General features: G+C 35.6%; 1 long non-coding RNA gene across 1 annotated transcript; it reads left to right on the top strand.

The window, feature by feature from the left end:
* The first annotated feature begins 580 nt into the window (after positions 1-580).
* LOC133807140 (uncharacterized) lies at positions 581-1,030 on the top strand. Its single transcript, XR_009879166.1, has 3 exons — positions 581-604; positions 682-786; positions 870-1,030. It is a non-coding gene; the product is annotated as an uncharacterized LOC133807140 (long non-coding RNA).
* The last annotated feature ends 8,708 nt before the right edge of the window (positions 1,031-9,738 follow it).

Here is a 9,738-nt window from a genome sequence, read left to right as displayed (position 1 = left end):
TGTTGAAGCTACCTAAGAAGAAAAGGAAGCAAAAAAGGAATGGTTCACCAATACCTAATGCCCCAATGACACAAGAGAAGTCTCATCCTTCCCAAAGACTTCCTAGTCAAAATGAAGTAGTGTCAATTAAAGCTAGTGCCCCGATACTCTTCAAGATTCCTAGTGGGGTTCCTCGCTTTCTCAAGTGTCTATTAGCTACCGTGAAGTATGTGGAGCCAAGTTTCATGATCAAAATTCTGATGGATTTTGAGATATTCGGCCATGAGAATGATTTATATATCTCACAAGAAGATATAGTCTATGTTGGCTTAGTGGAAGAGATTGGAGCATCATGTGTATCGTTATATATCAGGTATCAAAGATTTTTAAAATAATTATAAGTTTGTTCATAACTTATTTTATAAATTTAAGAGAGATATATTTTTTATGTAGGATTTTATACATCCAATTACTGAAAGAGAGATCAGTCACTTTTTTTTCGTTTTGTTGAGCCAATTTGGTTATCAAATGTTGGATCCACTGAAGAAGAACGAGTTGAATGGGTATCAAAGCGTATGATTGATTCAAATCCAGGTCAGATGTGGTTGTTTCCATATCATAAGGGGTAACTTTTTTACTTTTAGTATTTTTTTAGTGAATATATATAATATTAATAATGAAATATTTTTGTGTTTCTATTAGAAAGCATTGGATGCTTATAATAATTGATTTTGATCACCAATTGTGCTATTTCCTGGATTCTCTTCACAATTTTCCACCAGATGAAATCAAATCTCTCATTTCTTGGTAAAAATCTAACCCATTAACTGCATACTCTTTAATTCATTTAAAATTAACAACATCTAAATGTTTATGTTATTATTATTTAGTGTCTTTCAACATTTACGCACAAATAATGCAAAAACTAAGGAAGGCGTGTGGAGAACAGTTAAGTGTCCTCGTCAACCATTACAATCAGTACAATGTGGGTTCTATGTTATGAGGATGATGAAGGACTTCGTGACAAATGGGTTTTCAATGCGATGGCTAACTAGTAATGTAAGTGAAAATATTCATTATTAAAGTTCTAGCTTTACCTTAAGATTAAGTATATTAATTCAACTTATGCAATGAATTTTGTTTTAGTGTGGCGGGAAGAACTATTATACAAACGATGAGATCAATGAAGTGCGTGAAGAATGGGCACAATGCGTCATGAATTTGATGAGTACTACATAGGTCCACTCACTTTTGTTGCCTAACTATAGTTTACAATGCTTATGTGAGTCATTTTGTAATTAACTTAAGACTCGTTATTTTAGATACTTAGTTCAAATTCTAGTATTTTATATTATTATGATATATGTTTTGTTTTGTTCAGTTTGTTTGTATAAAAAAACATGATTTGTTTTGGGCATAATACACTTTTTAAGATAAAAAAAAACACCATAAGTCGGTTATACTAAAACTAACAATAGAACTCTACACCATAAGTCGGTTGTGAACTGACTTGTCATGTTTTACACCAGAGGTCGGTGTGCCACACCGACTTACCATGTCTTACACTAGAGGTCGGTTTGCAATCGACCTACCATGTCTTACACCAGATGTCGGTTTGGTGCCAACTTACTTACCACATTTTTACATCATAAGTCACTGCATGGGAAGTCAGTTCTCAACCGACTTATGAACATTCAGATGTCAGTTTTTAATCGACTTATCATGTAATTTTTTTAGTAGTGGTTATACATCTAGATAAATTATCTTACCCACTCGGCCATCACAATATTAAACTTGGGAAATTAGAATTAATGTTTGGTTTGGCCACTACAAATTGTATATTATTATATTAATTACCATAAAGTGCTAATTTATATATAAATAATATAATAAAAAATAAACTGTTATGAGTCCAAGAGTGGGTGAGAAGTGTGGGTCAGGCATTCGCTGTTGCATGTGATAAATAGTGCTTTAGTATTTGCCAAATAAAATAATAAATTATTAAAAAAAATTACATTTTGGTCAATTTATTTACATTTTTTTACATAGCATTATTTATACGTCTTTGATTTTTGTTGCCTAGTGATAAGCAACAGCTTTCACAAATTAGTTAGTTTACTTTCTGATGTAAACATTAGTTAGCCAAGTTGTTATACGACTAATCTGTTAGTTAAAGACTAACTAATCTTGTATACTCAACCCATATAAATAAATGATCAATCTCATACGAGATCAACTTTTGCAAATCTTGAGTACTTGCCTTCTTGTCTCATAGATGATTTTAGCATAGATAAGTTCTGTTTCCACATGGTATCAGAGAACCATTGATCCTTCTTTCTCCATGGATTCCTCCAACCAACCCACCTCCTCCACCGTTCCCGCTGCAACTCCCCCTTCTGGTTCTTGGAACCCCTTCCAGCACTCCCTCAATTCCACTCTCACAGTCAAACTTGACCGCTCAAATTTTCTTGCGTGGAAATCGCAAGTTCTTCCCACAGTTATTGCCCATGGCCTTGATGATCTTCTTCTCACTGGTGTGCCTCCTCCGGCGACCCTTGTTAATGGTTTGGTTAACCCAGAATTTGTCACCTGGCGGCGCCAAGATCAACTTCTTCTCAGCTGGCTTCGCTCTGCCATGACTGAAGCTGTTCTTGGCTCACTTGCTCAACATGAATCCTCTCACGCTGTTTGGCTCGCCCTACAGCAACGTTATTCCAGTCAATCAAAGGCTCGAGTTCTTCAGATTAAATCTCAGCTTTCGACCCTTCAGAAAGGTAATCTTTCCATTACTGATTATCTTGACAAGATTAAACCCCTTGCTGACTCTCTTTCTACGGCTGGTTACCCTATGGACGAGCACGATCTGGTTATGCATCTTCTCAATGGTCTTGGACCCGAATACGATCCCGTTGTGGTTCATGTCACTAGTCGAATGGATGATTTGTCTCTTGATTCGATTCAGGCGCTTCTTCTCTCTCAAGAAACCAGGCTTGAGCGTCATTATTCCATCTCTAATTTGTCCAACAAATTAACAGCTAATCTTGCTATTGGTCACAATAAATCGCACCCTCACAATGCCAGATCTGGTGGATACGGGGGTCGAAATCTCACTTCTCAAACCAATCTTTCTCGTCGCCCTGCTGGAAAAGCTTTTGGGCGTGGTGCTCCCAGATTATTTTGTCAAGTTTGCCATCGCCCTGGTCACTCTGCTGTGGTTTGTCATTATCGGTTTGATAAGAACTTTGTTACTCCAAAGACTAGTGATTCTTGCCCAGGTGCCTTCTTGACTGAACTTGAAGAGGATGATCCTCAAGCTTATGCTGCCAATACTATCCCAGATTTTGGAGGTGATCACGATTGGTATGCGGATACAGGTGCGAACAATCATGTTGCTCAAGGTATGGAACATCTTGAAGTTGAAATTCCCTACTCTGGACCAGATGCATTAGCTGTCGGTAATGGTAAGAAATTACCAATCTCTCATGTTGGTAAAACTTCCTTATCCTCCAATTCTTTGCCTTTAAAATTAGATTCTGTTCTTAAAGTTCCTGCTATAACCAAGAACTTAGTTAGTGTCTTCAAACTCACTCAAGATAATAATGTCTTTTTGGAATTTCATTCCACATGTTGTTTTGTTAAGGAAGAGGACACTGGGAGAGTTTTGCTCAAAGGGAGGGTTAGGAATGGCCTGTACACGCTGTCTCATAAACACTTTCAACCTTCCAATCTTCCACTCGAGTGCCAACTAGTCATGTCTCAGCCAAAGACTTCTGTTTCTAAACATTGTACTTTTTCTTGTAATAATCACGCTGAAATTTCAGCTTCCCCCAACTGTAAAAATTCCAATTGCAATAAAGAGAATGATTTTTCTTCATCTTTTTTGCCTGTTGTTTACAATGTTAATGCCCCTCAAACTGTTAATTTGTGGCACTCAAAGCTTGGTCATCCTGCACCTAGGATCCTTGCTAAAATTCTTCCACAGGTCACACATAGTGGCTCCATAAAGGACCTTGCCTTCTGTGAACCGTGTCAAAAAGGCAAAAGCCACAAATTCCCTTACACTATCTCCACTTCTAGAGCTTCCACACCTTTAGAATTGGTTCACGCAGATTTATGGGGTGCCTCCCATACACCCTCCAAGGCAGGCTATCGTTATTACATCCATTTTATAGATGATTTCAGCCGTTATACTTGGATATTCCCGCTTACCTTGAAATCCCAAGCCTACCCTGTGTTCTTACAATTTAAGACACTAGTTGAAAATCAATTCCATTGTAAGATAAAAACGGTTCAGTCAGATTGGGGGGGTGAGTATAGAAGTTTTGCTAAGTTTCTAGATACTCATGGGATTCAATTTCAACATCCTTGTCCTCATGATCATGAGCAACATGGGAGGGCTGAACGTAAGCATAGGCATATAACTGAAACGGGACTGACTTTACTAGCTGCATCTGGGTTGGATTTCACATATTGGTGGCATGCCTTCTCTAGTGGTGTCTACCTTATCAACAGGTTGCCAACTCCTGTTATTGGAGATATTTCACCCTATGAGTGTTTATTTCACAGGAAACCAGATTATGGATTTCTCAAAACATTTGGTTGTGCCTGCTACCCTCATCTACGTCCTTATCAAGCCCATAAGCTGGATTTTCGAACAACAAAATGCATCTTTCTTGGTTATTCACTTCAACACAGGGGCTACATTTGTGAAAGTTCAGATGGCAGAATCTATATTGCTCGGAATGTAGTATTTAATGAAACTGATTTTCCAGCTATTTCCTCTGTTGCTGGTTCATCTCAGGTACACTCCGATTCACAGTTTCATTCTTTTACTACCTTTCAAACTATGCCATTTTCTTCAACTACTAACACAAATGTTACTGGTCCTTCTAGTGTCAATATTACTGCACTGCCTCCTGAGGTTCCCTCTGGTTTGATTGATCTTGAGACAAGTACTTCTCCTCCCATATCTAGTGCAGCACCAATGGCTAATCATATTGCTACATCTATGTCTGCTATACCAGCTCAGTCTACTGCCGACACCATGCCACCTACAACTGCATATACTTCAGCTGTTGAACCACATATTTCAGCTACTGCACCACCTATTTCAGCTGCTGAACCATCTACTTCGGCTGCTGCACCTCCCATTCCTGCTGCTGCATCTCCAATATCAGCTGTAACAGTTACACCAGCTGTTGAAACTACCATCACACCAGATGCTTTCACTCCAAATACCACTGTCCAACCCACTCCTGTTCTTATCCCTACAAAAAATAGCCACCCCATGCAAACCAGAAACAAAACAGGGAACTTAAAGCCAAAAGCTTACCTTGCTACTTCTCATCCTTTACCTGAATCTCTCTTACCAAAAGAGCCTACTTCACTCAAACGGGCCTTAGAGGATCCGAAGTGGTTTGCTTCCATGCAAGATGAGTTTTTTGCTTTAAAGAAAAATAATACCTGGACTCTTGTCCCATATCTTCCTGGTATGTCTCTTGTTGGAAATAAGTGGGTTCATCGAGTGAAACTTAACGCTGATGGCAGTCTAAACAAATATAAGTCAAGACTTGTAGCAAAAGGATACTGTCAACAGCCTGGAATTGATTATTCTGAGACCTTTAGTCCAGTCGTTAAGCTAGCTACTGTTCGGATTATTCTCACATTGGCTGTCTCCTACAATTGGTCCATTATTCAACTTAATGTTACAAATGCATTTCTTAATGGCTTGTTGCAAGAAACTGTATCTATGCACCAACCAATGGGCTTTGTTGATCCGGATAAGCCTAACCATGTTTGTCATCTTCATAAGGCTCTTTATGGGTTAAAGCAGGCCCCCCGTGCTTGGAATGACAAGCTAAAACTCACTCTGTTTCACAAAGGTTTTGTTGCATCTCGCTCTGACAACTCTCTATTCATTTATGGTTCTGGTGCACAACTTGTTATCCTCCTGGTTTATGTGGACGATATTCTTATAACTGGACCAAATCCATCACTAATCAATACTATCATAGCTGATCTTAACAGAGAATTTTCTATCAAAACACTTGGTCCAGTACACTACTTTCTTGGGGTGGAAATTGTTAGAACAACAGCTGGGATGTATCTCTCCCAATCAAAATATATAGCAGATCTCTTAGTTAAATTGCACATGGAGGGTGCGAAACCGTGTCCTAATCCCACTAGCTCCACTAAAAAACTTTCTCTTACAGATGGAGACCCGTTTGAAGATCACAGTCTCTATAGGAGTACCTTGGGTGCTCTTCAATATCTGTCACTCACAAGACCTGACATAGCTTTCATTGTCAACAAGCTTAGTCAGTTTATTCATGCACCTACTGTTGTGCATTGGGAGGCTTGTAAGAGGTTATTCAGATATCTAAAAGGGACACTATATGATGGCTTGCTGATAAAACCTGCTCTATCTCTTTTTCTACAAGCTTACAGTGATGCCGATTGGGCGAGCTGTGTTGATGATAGGCGCAGCACAGGGGGTTATGCAATTTTTCTTGGTGAAAATCTGGTTTCCTAGTCTGCCAAAAAGCAGCAGGTGGTGGCGCGGTCAAGTACCGAGAGTGAGTTCCGAGCTTTGGCTAATACTGCTGCTGAAGTAAAATGGCTCTCTTCCATTCTACAAGAACTTCATGTATCCCTCTCCAATGCGCCAATTATATGGGTTGATAATCAGGGTGCGACATCGCTTGCTGCTAATCCTGTTTTTCATCAGTGGTCCAAGCACATCGAAATTGATCTCCATTTTGTTCGAGATCAGATTTTAGCATGCCAACTTGATGTTCATTATGTACCATCCTATGATCAAGTCGCTGATGTTCTCACCAAACCGGTTTCTACAGAAAGGTTTGTGTATCTCAAGTCCAAGCTCAAGGTTGTCACCACACCCTTTCGCTTGAGGGGGGATGATAAGCAACATCTTTCACAAATTAGTTAGTTTACTTTCTGTTGTAAACATTAGTTAGCCAAGTTGTTATACGGCTAATCTGTTAGTTAAAGACTAACTAATCTTGTATACTCAACCCATATAAATAAATGATCAATCTCATATGAGATCAACTTTTGCAAATCTTGAGTACTTGCCTTCTTGTCTCATAGATGATTTTAGCATAGATAAGTTCTGTTTCCACACCTAGCTCATAGTAAATAATAAAAAATATTATCACCAATAAAAATAAATAAATAATAATTATTATTTTAGTCAAGTCAAAGTCTTTCTTGATAGTTTTTTTATTGTTTAATTAATATGTACTGCTTTTGAAATATTCTTACTTACTACTTTAGAATTAGTTCGAATTAGTTCAGGTATATACTGGTACAATACTCATTCATATATTAAAACAAAATTCCTTATTTTCTTGTGTATTTCCATTTGAAAAAAAAAACTAAAGTTTATACCATTTTATACCCTTATGTTGACGCGATTCTTCGCCAACAGGTAATTAAGAAAATAAGAGAAAGAGATTAGTGCTTAATAATGAACCGAAACAGATGAATGATCTTTAAATGGATTGATGACACAATTACGTTTTTAGGTGGTTCAAAGGTTAAAATCATTCTACTCCACTAGCCAATATTATTGCTATATTTCTGGTATTCTTTACAGGATATTTTGTTACACAATAGAATCTCACCCTTTCTAACTCCCAGGGTCTCCATATTTATAGGAGATGGCACCTGGGAGTTGGTAAGGGGGGTCATCTCGTGACCCTCTTACCCATCATGTCACTTCTGTGACATTCATGATTAATTCCTAAAACCTGACAAATGAAGTGTGGTCTAATCAACAGGTAAGGGGGATAATGGGCCGCACGGCCCAACCCAGTCGTGGGTGCCTGAATATGCACGTTCATGCTGCGTGTCCGAGAATTCAGGGATATATCAGACACGTGATGTCTAATATATGCACGTTTACATTGCGTGGTTGACTTTATAAAAGGTCATAGCTTCCAACTCTAGCTCGTATCCCGAGCTGGACGCCTTCTCGACCTGCGACCTTCATAGTCCTGACTCGACCCTTGAGTAATCTTGGCGAACCTTTGGCTACCTCGAGCTAAAGAGGTAGGACCTGACGACAGCAGCTCCGGTCATGGGGTATCCACGTGGCTGATATAATTAGGCCATATTTTAGCTCGCTAGTAGCCTGTTGGAAAATCAGGGCGTACACCTTAATTTTATGTTCTTAATACCTTATGTGCCCGTTTGGTAAAATTTTTGTTTTAAAATTTTTTAAACACAAAAATAAAAATAAAAATATTATTTTATTTTTGTTTCTTTATTTTTAGAAAATAAAAATATGTTCAGTAACTATTTTTATTTTTAAAAATAAAAAATAATAAACGTGGTTGATAACTTTTATTTTTATTTTTTGTTTAACAACATAAGGTATTGATTTGAAGAAGAGAAGAAAAAAAAAGGAAAAATTGAAAACTGTTTAAAAAAAAATTTGAAAGTGAAAAAATTCTATTTTCAAAATTTAATAAATTTTAATTAAAGTTTAAAAAAATAATAAATAAAAATAGAGTTACCAAACACATTTTATGTTTAATTTTCAAAATTTTAATTAATTAAATAAAAAACTATTTTTTTAAGTGTTACCAAACAACACCTATGATTACTAAAATATACCAGAAATAACTTTTAAAAAGTTATGAATTAATTAAAATTTTAATATATAAATACATAATATCATTTAATTATAGTTCGATTAAAAATTAATTTAAGATTTTAATTAAAAAAATTCAAGCTAAAGCTCCGTATCTTTACAAATACTGAAAGGTAAAATGGTATAAACCCAAAAAACTATTTTAGAAATTATTATAAGTTAGACAAATCAAACATAATTACTTGGTAAACTGTTAGATGTTTCAAATAAAGTTCTATTGTTTCAAAGTCTTTTTTTTTTTTTAATTTAATCATAATTATGATTGCCAATTTTGAAGTCTTGGTTTATGATTTATTGCTTATGTTGGCTTGTTATTATAGAATTGATTAAGGGTTGTGTGTCAACTTGATTTCATTTAAGATGGGTTACATAATCTTGGGAAAAAACTATTTAATTATTAGTTTGATATTGATAGACAACTTATTATTAAAAATAAAAATAAATAAACTAACAAACAAAAATAAATTATACTGTTATTTGTTGTAAATCACTATTGAATTTCGCAATAAATCGAATATTATTACAATATCAATGATAAGACTTTATTTTTTTAGTTATGTTCTAGGGTTTGGTATATGTCCTATTATTATTTTTTTTTAAATAATAAATTAGTACGTTTTGGATTTTTCTAAACAAACTTTATAAATAACTAATATTAAATGGGCATTTATTCAATCCCTCACTTCAAATTGAAGGACCAAATCCCTCATTTGATGTCAACCGTTGGATTCTCTTTTAATCATAATGGATAGTTGGATGATCATTTACTGTTCAAAAGTTGGTAAAATACCCAACTGACCCATAGCAACCTAATACTTGTTAGCTTTTTTATTTTGGATATTTTCACTCATATAAATTTTTTAATACAGTTTTATATTATTAATACAACTATTTATGAGATTATTTTTAAAAAATATGAATTAAATTTAATTTATCATTACAGAATTTAATTAACTAAAATTTGTAGTTAAATTAGAAAATTAATCTTAATGAAAATTGACTAACAAAATTTCTAATAAATGAAAATCGTTTTGAAATTTTGATCAACCAATCACATGTTTTGTAAAAAAATTAACACACAA

This window comes from Humulus lupulus, chromosome X, assembly GCF_963169125.1.
Source record: "Humulus lupulus chromosome X, drHumLupu1.1, whole genome shotgun sequence".
Classification (NCBI taxonomy): Eukaryota; Viridiplantae; Streptophyta; class Magnoliopsida; order Rosales; family Cannabaceae; genus Humulus; species Humulus lupulus.
This window is presented reverse-complemented; position numbering and strand designations above follow the sequence as displayed.